At 40.1% G+C, this 4,831-nt stretch overlaps 1 protein-coding gene across 5 annotated transcripts in view; it reads right to left on the bottom strand.

Annotated features, from left to right (window-relative positions):
- Nucleotides 1-4,831, bottom strand: part of ARFIP1 (ADP ribosylation factor interacting protein 1) — an 85,344-nt gene that overhangs the window by 62,511 nt on the left and 18,002 nt on the right. The window contains exon 1 of one of the 5 annotated variants that reach the window (XM_015568050.1): nucleotides 1,684-1,766. The exons of the other annotated variants lie outside the window; for them this stretch is intronic. The gene's annotated coding sequence lies outside the window, so the exon portion shown is untranslated. Of the gene's footprint in view, nucleotides 1-1,683; nucleotides 1,767-4,831 lie in introns of those variants that run through there. 5 annotated transcript variants of the gene reach the window in all.

Consider the following 4,831-nt stretch of genomic DNA (forward strand, 5'->3'; position numbering starts at 1 on the left):
AGATGATGTGTCTCTTGTGATGGTCTGTTCTATGCAGGCTAACCCTAAACAGGAGTTCCTGTTTCTACAATGCCAATTTGCCTAGGAAGTTTGGTGTCTCAGACACAATCTGTCTTTAATCACCAGATAATTCAAGTAACAGATACAGTTCTATAGAAATCACTGTCTTCTGAAAGTGGCTCTTAACCAGAAGTGTTCTTATTAAGGACCAATAAAACACTTGGCTGAAGTATAAACGAGATTCCACTGGAGATTTGTAGTAACCAGTGACCTTTTCTAACCTATAGCCCATGCAGCAATAATCTCATAAATTTGAGCATTTGATCCAGCAGTCATTATCATCACTTTTTCAAATCTGTGGAATCATAGGATATAGGCCTTCAAATCATTCTGGCTCAGCCTCCTAGTTCTACCCACAAGGGAGTACAATCTCCAAGAGGTTGTCAGTGGTTAAAACACAGTGCAGCCTGGCTGGTGTTGCTCAATGGTTGAGCATCAACCTATGAACCAGGAGGTCACGGTTCAATTCTGGGTCAGGGCACATGCTCAGGGTTGCAATCTCAATCCCCAGTGGGGGGCATTCAGGAGGCAGCTGATTAATGATTCTCTCTCATCATTGATGTTTCTAACTCCCTCTCTCTCTTCCTCTCCCTCTCCCGTAATATATTAATCAATGAAAAATATATTAAAAAACACACACAAAAAAACCAAACAAAAAATACATCCCTTAATTTTGTAACCACAGAAAATATAAATTTCTTTCAGAAACTAAATATGGTTAATCAATAACAGAACATCAATTATGGTTGGTAAAAATTTTTCTTGCTCCAATCATATGTGATTTAAGGAAACGTTTGGCCACAAGCTAAAATAAAAATTTCATATCTGTGAAGAATCTTAAAAATAACATATTTTCTCTTATTTTAAAAATAAAAAAAACTTCAAATAGGCTAACAGTTACACTTTTCACAGAGAACAGGTGCCTCTCTCTCTTCACACACATTTAACAATGGTGCCCACTAGAAGAAAGGCCTTAATAGAGATATATGTCAGCAACAGAATCAATATCTAACAATATGTGTTCTAATGCTCAGACCTGAATCTAGCTACTACTACTGATATTGCATGCATAGAATTGCCAAAATTAAATCAAACTAAAATAAGAGTGTGTGTGTGTGTGTGTGTGTGTGTGTGTTTAATCTATAGGCCTGAACCTACTGCCAAGAACATTAATTAAGGGGATTTTTATAAGCTGTTATTCTATTAAAAGCAAGTGTTAATGCAAATAGTTTTGTGCTCTACTCTCTACTTCTAATAAATATAAAAAGGCTTATTCATATATATCTCACAGACATAATGTTGAGCAAATGAAGCCAGACTCAATGAGTACATACCATATGATTTGATTCAAAAATAAACTAATGAGTTATGATGACTGTAGGCAGAAGCATGGTTGTCTTGGGGTGGGGAAACACTAAGTCTTGACTTTGAGGGTGGACTTCTAGTTTCCATTTCTGAATGTAAGGAGCTTAGAAGTTGCCACTTCATCTTAACAACAGATAGGAAGCTGAGCAGACTGAAAGTCAACAACTCTTCTTAGATTAATAAGCGAGGGGAGGACACAGGGGCAAACTGCTGCCTCAAAATTGGAGAGACAGGCAAATACAGGGAGTCATGGCTTACCAGAGCGAAGACTCGCCAGTGTAAAAGACCTCAGCAACTAGCTCGGGTAGGGAAACCTGATGAATTGCTGGAGGTTCAGGTATGGACGATTCTGAGCATTACAAACTCTAGAGAAAATAAGGAAGGGCCCACAATATTGTTAGTTTTACCTCCAGGAGCTGGACCAGGTTAGCATAGTGAATACTGGAGAAAAACCCCCTCATCCTTCCAGTGAGGGGAAGAGAAATGGAACTGTTTTTTTGAAATACACCAGAGCACTCTGTTCTTTTTTGTTTTTTTTTATAATATATTTTATTGATTTTTCACAGAGAGGAAGGGAGAGGGATAGAGAGTTAGAAACATCGATGAGAGAGAAACATCAATCAGCTGCCTCCTGCACACCCCCTACTGGGGATGTGCCCACAACCAAGGTACATGCTCTTGACTGGAATCAAACCTGGGACCTTTTAGTCCGCAGGCCGACACTCTATCCACTAAGCCAAACCGGTCAGGGCCAGCGCACTCTGTTCTTAACAAGGCCTACCCGAGGAGAAACCAGAACCTAACCTTCTTGGATACAATCAGTGCCTAACTGATCTGAAGAAGGAAAATACCTAAATCCAGCCCACTCTGACCATCTTGACACACCTAAGAGGGGGTAGAGAAAAATGAGAAACAATTGTGAAGTTCCCAGTCCAGAGGCACAGGTTTGCTAAAGACTGAGACCTAAGCATAGGACTAGAGAATGCGTCCCTCCTCCTACACCTTATCAATATATTGTTAAAGGCCTATTAATAGCAGTTCCTTTTACTCAATGTATCATGTCTGGCTAACAAGAAAGAATTACCACATCCTCCAATGGCAAAAAAATAAAATAAAACAGACACAATTTGAAGACAACAAAGCAAGCATCACAGCCAGACATGGCAAGGATGTTGAAATTATCAGACCAGAAATTTAAAATAATTATGATTAATATGGTAAGGGCTGTAATGGATAAAAGAGACAGCACACATGAAGAGATGGGCAATGTAAGGAGAGTTATAAAATTCTAAGATAGAATAAAAGTTAGAGATGTGTCTCTCTCACTGTCTCCCCCCACCTTCCCCTCTGTCTGAAAATCAATGGAAAAGGTATCCTGGAGGGATTAACACAAAAAGAGAAAAAAAAAAATGAAAAGGCAAACCACAAACTGGGAGAAAATAGATGTAAAATATGAATGTATCTGACAAACGGCTGGTGTTCCAAATATCTCTCTATATAAAACCCTAATATGCAAATAGACCGAACGGCAGAACAACCGAACAACCAGTCGCTATGACATGCACTGACCACCAGGAGGCGTGCACGGAAGATGGCAGGTGTAGGCAGCAGGCAGAGTGCAGAACATGGTGAGAGTCGGCTGCAGCAGGATGGTGGAGCAAGTGAGCGGGGGGCGCCAGACCAAGGCAGGGTGCAGGTTGGTCGCTGTCATTGGGGCAAGCCTCTGGTGGTTACTGAAAATTCTTTGCTCCCGCCCAGCACTTGCACCTGCTGCTGGCACCAGCCCTGCTTGCACCCACTGCCAGTGCCCATCCCCAATCGCTCCGCGCCATCAGCAGGTGCGAGCAGGGCCAGTGCTATCAGCATGTGGGAGTGGTGGGAGCGGGGCTGCTGGCAGAGAGGGGGCCAGAGGCCGCGGCATGAGGGGCTGAGGGGGGTGTGGAGGATGGGCCAAGACCCGCCCCTGTGCCCACCACAGCCTCGCGGCCCACAGTTCCTTTCAAGGTGCACGATTTTGTGCACTGGGCCCCTAGTATAAACAATAAGAAAACATTTTTATGGCCAAAAATTTAACAAGCACTTCACACACACACACAAATGAATGGCAAGTAAATACATGAAAAGATACAACACTAATGATCAAGGAAAGGCAATTTAAAACCACAATAAGATACAACTACAGGGTGTCTCCAAAAAAATGTATACACACTTTGAATAACTATTAATTCCAATGGGTCAAATCTAAAAAGAAAGAAACATCAATTGAGCTATCAGCTGCTAAAGTGTGATTACATATTTTGGGGACACCCTGTATATATATATACTCACTACAATAGCTAAAGTTTAAAAAGGCTGACAATACCAAGTGTTGGTAAAGAGTAATTGGGAACTTGCATACACTGCTGGAGAGAATATTAAAAAGTACTTCATTTTGGAGAACTGCTTAGCAGTTTCTTATAAAAGTAAATATGACTCAGCCATTCTACACCTAAGCATTCACCAGAGAAATTAAAACAAATGTCCTGATTACACTTGTCTATATGTATTCATAGCAGCTTTCCTCCTAAGAGCCCAAAAATAAAAATAAAATAAAATATGTCCACTAATAGGTTAACGAATAATCAAATTGTGTAACATACATATAATGGGATATTCCTCATCTGTAAAAAGTAATGAATTACTGATATATGCAATAACTGTTGCTTAATCTCAAAACATTATGCTGAGCTAAAAAATTCAGACACAAAGTAATACATACTATATCATTCTACTTATGTAGAACTCTAGAACATATAAAACTAATCTATCATGACAGATCAGCTATTGCCTGGGGAAAGGGGTTAGGTAGGGGAGGATTAACTGTAAAGAGTACAGGAAACTTTAGGATAATGAAAACTTCCATATCTTGATTGTGATTATGGTTTTCCAAGTTTATGCATTTGTCAAAACTCATCAGAGTGTATCATATGTAAATTTTACCTCAACAATCTGTTGATGTTTTTTAAGGGTAAAGTTCTATTCTATAATCTTTAAAGATAGAGGATCTATTTTTTCTGCAAGCCCCAAATCCACCCACAGAGACCACACTAGTCTGATGGGGGGTGGCATATGACCCTGGTAAGATACAAGGAGGGACTAGCTTGCAGCTCTATAATTCAGTAGCAAACAAAGTTTGTCATTTCCCAAAATATATCTCCATGACAAAAATAAATGAGACCAATACCTTCTCACTATGAAAATTACTGTAGTCCCAACTGTCACTTACAGACCTCTTCCCTGTTCGATCCAAGTTTGAAAATCACAAGTACTTGTCTCTAAGAGAGTACCTAAAAAACAGCAGAGCATTAACAAAATCCCTCTGTTCCTCAGATCCAGTGGCTCTCATCCTAGATCAGCCATGGGCAAA

The sequence above is a fragment of the Myotis davidii genome, unplaced genomic scaffold (assembly GCF_000327345.1).
Source record: "Myotis davidii unplaced genomic scaffold, ASM32734v1 scaffold323, whole genome shotgun sequence".
Taxonomy (NCBI): domain Eukaryota; kingdom Metazoa; phylum Chordata; class Mammalia; order Chiroptera; family Vespertilionidae; genus Myotis; species Myotis davidii.